The sequence below is a fragment of the Onychomys torridus genome, chromosome 11 (genome assembly GCF_903995425.1).
Source record: "Onychomys torridus chromosome 11, mOncTor1.1, whole genome shotgun sequence".
NCBI classification, from domain to species: domain Eukaryota; kingdom Metazoa; phylum Chordata; class Mammalia; order Rodentia; family Cricetidae; genus Onychomys; species Onychomys torridus.
This window is the reverse complement of record NC_050453.1, coordinates 1,362,708-1,375,293: the sequence shown is the minus strand read 5'-3', so window position 1 is coordinate 1,375,293 and position 12,586 is coordinate 1,362,708.

Sequence of the window (12,586 nt, the reverse complement as noted above, 5' to 3'; positions counted from 1 at the left end):
ATTCCTAGTTTAAGTTATTATCCCAAGTGAATATTGAACTGGACCAAATGTTTTCCTTCTGTGTCTACTCAGAGACACATTTTCTTGTCTCATTTGTTAATATGGTCAATTGCAATGATTGATTTTCTTATTATGTTAACTGATAAACCCTGCTTGGCCAGCAATTCAAGTTTCATTTGTTTATTGATAATATTTACTAATATTTTATTGAGAATTTTCCTCTTATGCTCATGAGCCACATGAAAATCTAAGTTACTTTCTTTAGAATATCTTTGTCAAAATTTAGACTTATGTTTATGTGCAATCTGTTTCTGCCCCTCTTCTTGGTTAGGATTTTTTGTAAGTTCTTTCTTTAAATGTATTTACTTACTTCTTGTGAATATTTTTATTACAAACTTAACTATTTTCAATTCCTTAAATTACTCATTTTTTCTACTTTTATACTTATATGAGAGTTGTATATTTTATTTGTTACTGAATCATTAACATAGAATTTCAAATATTTGATTATTTTATTTATTTTTATAGAATTTGCAAGGCATTTTCTGATTCTGGTGGTTTGAAAGAAAGTAGCCCCCAAAAGGAGTGGCACTATTAGGAAGTGTGGCTTTGTGGGAGTAGGTATGGCCTTGTTGGAGAAAGTATGTCACTGTGGAGGAGGTTTCATATATGCTCAAGCCATGCCTGGTAACTCAGTTCATTTCCTGTTACCTGAAAGTCAAGATGTAGGACTCTCAGCTACTTCTCCAGTACCACGTCTGCCTGCATACCACCCTACTGCACCGTGATGATAATGGACTAATCCTCTAAAAATGTAAGCCACCCCAAAGAAATTTTTTTCCTTTATAAGAGTTGTGGTCTTATTATAAGTTGTCTGGTGTCTCTTCACAGCAGTAGAAACCCTAACTAAGACATTGATATTGGCAATTTGTGAGTTATTCTCCATAAAACTTACAAAGAACTTATCAATTTTTAACCTACCAAGCATATGAGCTTTTGAATATCTTGACTTTCTCATTTGTTTTTCTAGAGCTCTATATGAAAGGAATCATGTAACATATATAGTTTCACTCAATCTTTCAAAAACAGTGGTTATTATCTTATTGCTAGTTTTTCTTCCTATTCATCCTTCTTGCTCTGTCATATTCCATTGTGTGAGTGTATGCAGATGAAACATGTTAGGTTGTTCTCAGTTTGGACTCTTATGGATAGAGCCACTGGCAAGATTTTTTTGCTGTTTATTTTAATTCACCTTGGGCTCATATCAAAGAACAGAACTTCTGAGCTTTATGATGTTTGTAACTTTTAAAAATTATTTCCATAAGCAGTTACATAGCTATCATCTCATATGAAATGTTTAACCATTGGTGAAACTATAAAACTGTTTTTTCAGGTGACAGAATTGTTCAACATCCCATTATATGTAAGGAGTGTTCTGATTCCTCCCAGTACACAGAAAAAGTGGTATAATTCACCTTTTCAATCTAGACATTAGAAGCATAGTGTACAGATATCTTATTCTCAAGGTCATGTCCCCTAAGGGCAGGTTATGCCAGTGTCTCTGCCATTCACTGACCTGCATCAGGAGGATCTGTTCAAACCTTCTGAGTGATTTTCCATTGCTTGATGTCTCCTAACCCTTGAATTGTTAAGAGTTCATATGATGTCCTTGTGATAGTTTGAATGTAATTGGCCTCCATAATCTCACACAGAGTAGCACTATTAGGAGATGTGGCTTTGTTGGAGTGGATGGCCTTGTTGGAGGAGTGTGTCACTCTAGGGACAGGCTTTGAGGTTTCATTTCTCAGAGCACTACACAGTCTATCAGTCAACATCCTGTTGTCTGCAAGATGTAGGACTCTCAGCTATTCCTCAAGCACCACATCTGCCTGCATGCTGTCATGGTCCCAATCATGATGATAATGGACTGAACCTCTGAAACTGTAAGCCACCACCTCAATTAAATGTTTATAATTATAATTAGAAGAGTTGCTGTGGTCATGATATTTCTTCACAGCAATAAAAACCCTAACTAAAAAAGTCCTAGATGTTACTCTTGTTTTAGAAACATGTATTTGAAATATTCTTCCAAGATTGACATTTGCCTTTTAATTTTAGTAAAAATAATTTCAAGAATATTCAAAATTTTGATGAACTCCAATTTACTAAAATTTTGTTTAAAAACTCATATTTTAGTTTTATATATGAAACATATGCTGAACACAGGATCATGAAGACCTTGAAGTCTTTGTTATTTCTTCTAGGAGATAGATATTTTGAATTTTCATACTCATTAGTCAGATAATTTAGATCCCTTATTACATATTGTAGTAGACACTGTTGAAGTTCATTTGTGTCTAGTCTAGCTGTCCAATCATTCAAGCACCATGTTTTGAGGAGATTATCTTTTTTCCCATTGCTTTGGCAGCTTTGTTGAAAACTGGTTGACCAAATATGCAAGTGTCTGTTTACTTGATTGCTTATTACATCAATGAATATTGTACCAAGCCAAACCCAATTGTTCTTGCTTTCATTAACATTAAAATTAAGTTTTTCTAAATTATTTTAAAAGCTATTTTGGTCCTTTTAAAAATTACTCTGCTAATTTGGAATTATTACATTTCCATATAATTTAGACACTATCTTATTGTTTTAATTTCTAGAGGAAAAATGCATGCTACCAATTTTGATTAAGATTGCCTTGGCCCTAGAAATGTACCTGGGGGGAACTGAATTTTTAAACATGCTGACCCTTCTGACCAGTGAAGACACAGTATTAATTTATTCAATCAGTGTTGCTGTAGAAATTCTAGAACTGAAATGGAAAATTATTCTCAGAGATTACTAGTAGAGCTACATGAAGACATAGCTCTGCTGGTGTCAGACACGTTTCTCCTACTGCCACATGCCTGCTTTCTAATCTTAAAGATGCATTCCATGTGCTATTTGCATCCAATACTATCTCACCATCATCATTGTCATCTTCACTTTCTTTTTAGTTTTATTTTTTTTTAATTATTTGGCAAATAAAAATAATATGGCATAAAAAATCATAGATGAAAGGAACACAACATAGAGTCAGAAATAACACCATGCACTCAATCAAACTAGATTGAAAATCTAGATACAAGATATAAAAAAAAAACTTTTTAAAATATAGAAAATACTTTAAGACATGGGCATAGGCAGTAATTCTGAGAGCAAGGAACCTGAAGAGGTAGGGTGGGAGCTGGAAAGATGGCTCAGTAGTCATGAACACTTGCTCTTACAGAGGACCACTTTAGTTTCTAGCACTCACACTGGGAGATTCACAGGCACCTGTACCTCCAGTTCTAGGGGACCTGTCATCCTCCTCTTGCCTCTCCAGGCACCTGCACACATGTGGCATACACCCACATAGATACACATACTACACATGAATAAAAATAAAATAAGTCTTTCAAGGACAAAAGGGGGTGGGCTGAGAAACAACAAAAGAAAAATAGAGAAACTGGATTATAGTAATCCAATAAACTTCTGCATAAAACAGAAAACAATAGACAAAGAGAAGAAAATAGAGAGCTTGCAGAATGGAGAGAAGTTTCAACCAATTCATTTGACCAGGAGTTAATATCCAGAACACAGAAGGATCTCAAAACTATAATTTCTAAACTCTAGCACAGTAGAAGCCATTGCAGGAGGATTTCTGCCTCAAAAAGTAGTAGTCACAAAAACAAATAATAAATACTATTAGAAATTTTCTATCTATCTATCTATCTATCTATCTATCTATCTATCTACCTATCTATCTAATCTTTCTATCTCTCTGAATAGAGGCTTCAAGAAGAAATTCAAACAGCCAAAATGTTCATGAAACAATTTGAGCATTATCACCAACAGAGCATCCCAAACACAAGCTATCAGCCATCTCAGAACACTTGTCATTAACAACAACAACAACAACAAAATATAAATATCAACACAGGGAACGTCCATGGAAATTCACTTAGAACAATGAGTATGTAGACTTGGGTGAATATTCCTCAAAGTACTGAGACTATATCTTCAGCACAATCAACAGTCCTGCTGATAGATATATGTATGGAGAAAAGGACATCAGCATCCCAGAGGCATGTGCATGACTGTATTAATCAGTAAACTAGTTACAACAACTAAAATATGGAACCAACCTGATGCCTACAGATGAACAAATGAGGAGAACCATAAGTACAGTGTGGAATATTATTCATCTACCAAATTATGGTATCCTGTTATTTACAGAGGATATTACATAGAGTGAAATAAGTTGGATATAAAAAGGGATCTACTGCACAGTCTCTCTCATTCCTTGATGCCAAAAAGTGGACTTAACTTAGAGATGACTACAGAGATGGGGAAGGGTTATGAAGAGTGGAAACAGGAGAAAGTCAGATAGTAGGTACCCAACATGGCCAGATAGAAGTAATAGTGTTTTATGGCATATTGCTTATTATATGTTTTTGAAACTAAAAGAACAGAGTTTCAGGGCTTCAAATACCAAAGAATGATGAAGGGAGAGAAATATTGACTATCCTGATTTGGTTACTCTATATTTAGGCTTATCTTAAAATAGTATCTGGCATCTCATACATGTGCACAACCGTGCATCAGTGAAATAGATTTTTAAAAATTAAAAGAGGTGTGATAAGATGGTCCAGAAAGTGCTTGCCCACAAGACTAATGACCTGAGTTCTATCCCTGGGATCTACATGATTGAAGGGAAAAACTGACTCAAAAAGTTGATCTCTGATCTCTACACATTTACTGTGGCACACATCCCCTGAAAATAAAAAGATAAATGTTAAAAAAAGGATTAGGTTAAAGGAGTTGAAACAGTAAGTAAATTATTAGAATATTATTTTTCATATATTTTATAATTATTTCAAAGAACTAAACTGAACCTCATAAATATGTAAAATTAAAATTAGTAATTGGTCATGTTACCAAGAACTTCATTCGTAGCATTAAAGGTGTTACTACACCACTTTTGGAGTACAGCACATAATGCAAACCCAAGCAGCTGAGCTGCGGCCTGAGAGAGATACATGTGTGCTCGCCTTAGCCTGCATCCAATAGAGTTATGCAATTTAAATGGCTTTAATATGCATCACTTAAATCCCTTTTCCCTTTCATAGCAATTTCATTTTTAATGTTTTGTATTCCAGTTTTTTTCCTTTAATCTTGCTTTTCTTTCTCGATATGCAAGCTTATCTCCAAACGGGAGAGCTATTACCGAGCAGGCAGGTAGTTCCCTAATTGAAACACTTATGGGGCACGCAGGGAAACTGTAAAGACTTTTAAGAAGCAGCAAAGCTTTAATGGGTTCTTGTGTGTTCATGTTGTAACCTAATTCAGGGCTCTCTTGGCAATGCCTGAGGATGTTGCTAATTTACGGCTGTGATGAGCAATAAAGTAATAACAGTAATCGAAAGGTATGATATTCCTCGTTTAGGGGCATTTATGGTTATGTATTAAAACTGTAAATACTTCAAAAAGCTGCAAGGTTTATCTATAGAAAATGAAAGATAAGATCTCACTGCTTCCTAAAAGTACTGTTCTAACAGAAATCTTAGCTAGACTTTATGGTTTATAAATATAAACAAAGAAAAATGGAATTTTCTGTGTTTATCCTTCTAAAGGGGCCACTTAAGAACCACAAGCACTCAAACCTATATGACCTAGAAAGTTGTCTCTTTTGTGTTTTTCAGCTTTGGCTTCCTCCTCCTTCTTCCTTTATAGACATTATTCCTCCCCTCTCCTAATGTCTTTGACAGTCCTCTACTGCCCTACCTCCATCTACTTTCCCTTTCCTCCTATACCCACTTCAGATGCAAAGAAAACCGTGCTGGGAGGCCAGTGCTACCTCCTAGATCCTGGGCTTATATTGTGTGACTTCCTTGAGTGATATGAAAAACAGATGTCTATTCACCTCAGTCTAGCTTTGTGAACCAGCCAGTTTATTGGAGTTACACTTTCCAGCGTAATCCACTGCCACACCCTACTTCCCTCAATGCACTAGTCATTTTTACTTTTCAGGGGGACCCACTGTTGCTTTTAGCCTGTCACTTCCAATTTTTCCTCTCTACAGAAGGAATGGGCTTCCTTCTTCCTACACCCCAGTACAGCTATTGACTAATCTTTACAGAAATGCCCCACATCTCTTCCTGGGAAAACAGTTGAGAAGCAAGATTCTACTAACTCTCTTATACCTCTAGCACAATAGTCAAAACTTTTGAAACAGAGGGCTTCTCTCTTAGCTTGGAACTCTAAGTAACAGTCATAGGGCAAGGCTGGGTGCAGACCTGACCGACGAGAGAGTGCAGAAAGAGATTATTAGCTTTTGCTACTTTAAGCATGGAGATGTCTTTTAATAACCTACCTCATCTTGACTGATAAAAGTCCTGACCTCCATCTCTTGGGTTCCAAATCTTTATATTACATAATAGCCTGACATTTCCATGACCTCCCCCAAGCATTTCCATTTGGTGAAAAATGTGCAGCTCCAACATTAAATCCTAAGCCAACCACCAGCCTGTGTGAATCTACTGTCTTTGGTGTGTTTGTTACTATCATTTACAAACCAATCAGACAACACAAGTGTCTCCACATCCAACCAGCTTCTGTACTTGTGCTTGTCTCCTCGATCCTGTCACATCCATCTTCCTTTGTGTCACACACAGACTCTGCTCTCACTGAACACTGCTGTTTCTCTGGTGCAGACCCTCAACACTTCTGGACAATCCCATCTGTCTTGTGTCAGCTCTGTAAGCAGGCTGCTTTTTCCAGCTCACTCTCCCAAACCACAAACTGAACTCCCTGTAAGCAAATCTGCTTTCCTAAACTTGGTGCTTCTGCACAATCTTTAGATGAGGTGCAGACTGTCCAACATGAGTCCTCAAGCATCTTCAGGAGCACTAGAAAAGAAGTAGGAGAATCCAGTGGAACAGAAACCAAGAGTAAAACATGGGAACTGCATGCAGGTGGCTGTGACTTCAGCAGGTATCCACCAGAGGACATGTGTGAGGAGTAGGGGAGATGAGGACATCTTAATAGTATGTTCTCTGCTTTAGTCATCCCTTTTCTCTCTAGTCTTACATCCTTTTGATTTTTCAAATATCTACTTTGACCCCTGGCATTCTGAGGTCTTTCATGTTCACAGTAACACCTCATGAAGCTTATCTTTTCATCACTCACCTCCATCACAAAGCTGGAAACCTTGTGAGGACAGAAACCATTTATGTGGGCTCATATGTTGGCAGTTAGAACAGTGGCTTCCACACACCAAGTTTTTTCCAAATGATGATAGAATAAATAAGCAGAAGGATAAGCAGATTCTCATTCTTCACTTGCCCTCTCCCCCTCCCCTCTCTCTGATGAAGGTCAAACCCAGGGCTTGTGCACGGTAGACAAGCACTCTACCACTAGGCTGCATCCCCAGTCTTCCTCCTGGCACCTCTTGGATACTCTAGTCAATATTTAGAATGAGCTATTTCCATCTCAGTGTCCTGGAATGACAAAGGAAGAGGCTCATATCTCTGACAGCCCTACATGCCACTCTCTGCCTAGAACCCTGTCAGCAGCAAGCTGCTTGGCAGGATGCTGTCAAGTCAGCAATTCTCCACTCATGTCCCTTGGGGAAACCATTCACCTTATCAGCACAGACAGAGCGAGGACGCCCATCTGTTACAGCTTGGAGCTGAAGCCTCATAATTGTATCAGTTCACAGTCTGCATATCAGATTTCTTTGTTTTAAGGAGCACTTAGGGAGATTTTGTTCTCCTTTTATTGTTGTTTTCTGTCTAGCAAGTGACCGTATTTCATCTCCACTGAGACACAATGAAAGAAATTTCCAAGCAAATTTGTTGCTTAATGATTCCAGCGAAGGTGCTTCGAACCACAAATGTCTTCCTACAAATCTGCAAAGGAGCCTGGCTCCATGATGGTCCAATCAGTACAAGAGAACGTCTGAACTCCTACTCTGGGTCAGCACTCTGCAGAAGGTGATAATGGCATCAGAGGGGCTCCCGCCGTAAGCAGTGCTCCAATGCAAAAGTTAGTGGCCTTTGAAAACTGATTGGAGGGTTTCCAAAGACATCAGAAAGGGCAGTATTTAAATTACAGGACAAGTCTTCAAACATGAGCCTGTGGGACTTTTAAGTATCTCAGGAAATTGCTAAGTTGGGAAAGTATGCCCTGACTTAATGTCAAACTTCTGGATGCTTGCATGAATGCTGAACTTTCTTTTTTACTTTCATTAAAGACCAAGCCCTGGCCTTCTCAAGGAAGAGAGAAGAGAGTGAGTGAACTTCATAATGTTTGTGCATTAAGAAATAAACATATGTTCATTTGGTTAACACACAACTGTGGAACACCACATGACATAAAATATGATGATTTGATCCTGGCCTCATGGTACTGTGTGACAGGAGAATTACCTAACAATTATTCACACCAAAGTACTTTGAGTTACATAAAGGAAGAGCAGACACCATGGTTAAAAGCATGGGGGTAATTAAATTTGAAGCTGGGGAGGCTCAGGAAGCTGAGGATAGGCAGGGATATTTTGAAGGGGATGGGACAACGAAGTGCAATGGCCTAGAGTGGTGCGCTGGAAGCAAAAGAGCTGACATGAAGGAGAGAGGAGAAGCTTGAGATTGGCAGATGGTTCCTGCTATGTGCAGCATGGATGCCAGTCCAAGAAGTGACTTGAGTCAATCATAAGACCATCAGTCGAAATGCCCACTTACTCCAAAGACTCAAGGAGTGCATAGAAGTTAAAATGGTTGTCAGAGGTGCTTATTAGGCCACTAATATAAGGTGGAGATTTCAGTGAGTCCATTCAGTTTTCTCATTTGTGCTTCTGACCAAAGCGAGAATGATGGTAAGGTTTAGCGCATTTTCCCACAGTTGGGAGTGCTTACTGTTTAAAATAGGAGGTTTCAGATCCAGACAGTGGCTGTGAGTTTATCTCATTCTTTTTTTAAATATTATTTTTATTGTTTATGTGTATGGTTGTATGTCTGTCCACCACATGTTTGGCTGGTACTTCTGGAGGCCAGAAAAGGGGATTGGATTCCCTGGAACTGGAGTTACAGATGATTTTGAGCTGCCATGTGGGTACTGGGAATAGAATCTGAGTCTTCTGGAAGAGAAGCCAGTACTCTTAACCACTGAGTCATCTCTCCAGCCCCTCTGCTGACTGATATCAGTGAATACTTTTGGTGATGGAGTGGAATATCTTTGTCAGCTACCTCACGTCCACAGAAGTGAGGTCTACAAGCATATCCTTGGCCCAGGCTCTTCGTGCCATGTAACAAGAGCCTCAATTATATATATAATCAATTTATTAAGTGGTTTTATGGGGGTTAGAAGACTCACTGATACAGCATAAGGAAAATCAAGTTACAGCATCCTTGGAAAGCTGAGGACCAATCACAAGCTCCTTCACTTTGCCTGATCTGATCTTCACCACCCCAAGAGCGCAACAGTGTGGGCTGTCTTCCAATATAAGCAGTCAGATAGCCAGCCAAGAGGCCACACCCAAAATGCTGGTACTTCAAATCTATTGGAGATCCGAATACCCTCTGCAAAGCTGACCTGAATGTCTCAAGTTCTAATTCTTCAACAGGTAGATGGAGTCAGTATCCCTGAGTCACTGTGCCAAGTTTCCCTACTCACTAAGCGTTGACTGCAAAGCTTGGGAATTTAGTACTCACTTCCAAGAGGCAGACTGCTTGGATTTGAATCAAGGCTCATCTCCTAAGGAAATGGCTAAAGGGTTACTGTGTTCTCACTTGCGGGCACTTAGCAATAATCCATGTCACATGGATTCATGTCCAAAATGTTCACTGTCGTGTTTTCTTTTCTCTCTCTCTCTTTTTTACTTTTTATTTGTTTTTTTGTGTCTTTCATACTATGCATCTTGAGCCCATTTATTTCCAGTCCCTGTGTATCTGCCCTCTGTCCTTGCAGCACCCCTCCTAGATAAAATTTAAGAGAAAAGAGAAAAAAAGAAAAGAAAAAAGGCAAGGGGAAATCTCATTATGGAAGCTGTAGTGTGACACAGTGAGTCATGCAGTAAATCATTTTGCCCATATATCTTTACTTGCAAGTGTTCATTGCAGAGAGTCATTGGTCTGGTTCAAGGCCTCTGGTTTATGTTATATTATCAATACTAGGCCCTCACTGGAACTCCTCTTGGGTATCTCGCTGTTGCCCTGTGTTGTGGAAATCCTGCAGCTTTGTGTATGCAGGACTGGTCCCTTCATGTGCTCCAGCAGATCACAGATGGGGTGGATATTGGGGTGGGCCAACCCATAACCCTGATTCTGGGCCTGGGTAGTTTCGGTGTTGGTCAGCCTACCAGGTTTCCCTTGTTCTCACCACCAGGTGAGCTCTCCTGAATTGCCTTGGTGAGCTCATCATTTGCAGTGATGAACAAGGGTTGGGGCCATTTCTGCTTTTATATCCTCAGGGCCAGATCTCCTGTGTTGTCTAGATGGGGGCCACTCTCCCGAGTGCTGCTGCAGATGAAGGATAGGACTAGCTCTCCTGCTGTTATGACCTCAGGGCCAACTCTCTCACCTGCCTTGGGCATTGATGAGGGGAGGGGGCATCTCTCCTCTACCCATGCTGCCACATGCACTGTCACATTTTCTAGTATCTCAAGAGAAATTTATAATTGAACAACTAATACATGCTTAGAACTGCTGTCCTTGTCTAATCTCCTCCAGAAACCTGGGAGGTGGGTGGTATTATCTCTGTTTTACTAATGTCAACATAGAGCATCTTGTACTAGTTCTGGGTGGTTATGAAGATTAAGCCAGGAACCAGGGTGAGTTTCCTCAATCCTGAAGAAAGATGAATAGGCCTCATCTGGAGACCTGAAGGAACAATTGTCTTGTGCCCACAGTCATCATAGGAGGGCTTAATGACCTATGCTGAACTTCCTACTTTCTTGATTAAAGTTCATAACTCCCATTTCTAGGAAGAATAAGGGTAGGGAACCCAATGGTCCAAGATACTAATCACTTCTGGAGTTAACAGGATCCTAATTAAATTAAATTTTCACCTTTAGCCCCATGCCTGTAGGCTTAATAGTCTCAGCATCTGCTCAATTCTCTCACTGTCTATATTTTGACTACAGCTTATTCCCTTTGAAATTCCTATTGAAATTTAATTCCCATCATGGGATATTAAGAGAGATGACCAGGTGGGATCTTGGAAAGGCAACTAGGGCTGTTCCTTCATGAAATAATTAATTCATTTACATCATTAATGGATCCCTGGCTTACCCTGAGAGTGAATATGCTCTGAAAGACCCCTTGGTTAGGTCTTTCATAGTTCCCTCTCTTTAACATGGGGTGCCCTGTGTCTGTCAGCAAGAAGGATATCATATATGTGGCCCCTGGACCCACACCACAGCTCTGAGCCAAATTCACTCCTTCCCAATGCTAATCTCCAGATCACAGAAGGAGTCTGGTCCAGTGGTGTCAACTACTTTTCTCATCTCAGTGATCAAGTACTTGACAAAAAATTGCTTCAGTGAGGAAGAACTTACTTTTCATGGTTTAAAGAGATGCATCATGGTAAAGGCACAGCAATGGAACAGCTCACATCTGGGTGGAACAAAGAGCAGAGATAGGGCTGGGAGCAAAGTGGGGCTATAAGTCTATATGAACATCTAGCAACTCACTTCCTCCACTGAGACCCTAAACCTCCTAGAGGCTCCCAACTCACTGCCTTGGACCCAAGTGTTTCAACCCATGAGCTATGGGGAACATTTTATATTCTAACCTTAGCACCTGGTAAGAGAGTTAGGATAGTCAAATAGAACTTATGGAAGCCACCTAATTTAAAGACACCATTTCCCTAAGCCATATACCTCTCACCATACCTCACTGTTTCAGATTTCTTTGGAGGAGGGGATTATAGATGCACAATACTCTAGAAGTTACTATAGAAAGCACATAGAATACTTTATATATTCTGTACTAATACTAACAAAAATTCTACCTCCTGTTTGCATTCACTCAAAGAAACACTTAGGAGCAAATGGCCAATATTACAGATTCCATGATTAATTGAATTCTATTTTCTTAGCATGACCACCTTCATTTGATATTCCACCCATAAATAATGCCCAGCACTCCTCTCTGATATGAAATTAGAGGCAAAGACATGTGACTCCTACAGGGAAGAACAAAGGGGATTGTAACTCAATTTACTTATTTCTTTAAAAAAAAATAGTTGCTATTTGAGTAAATTTGCAGCAGTCAATAGAGCATTCCTATAGGGCTCCGCCACCCCTTGGTGGCCTTTAATTTCATTTGCATATTGGACATTCAGCACTTTTTCCTGCTGTAATCAAACTTGCCCCAAACCAAGCTGGCTTTCCAAAGCAGAAAAAGCAGAGTATTAAAAAAACTAAAAGAGCATTGTGAGGGCACCTGCACACCCATGTTCGTCTTTCCTGGGACAGAAGTCCTGGCAGGAATGAGCATTCAGCAGCAAGAGCTCAAAAGGCTGGAAGTTTGAGCATCTCTGTTCTCACCACTCACTACACAGA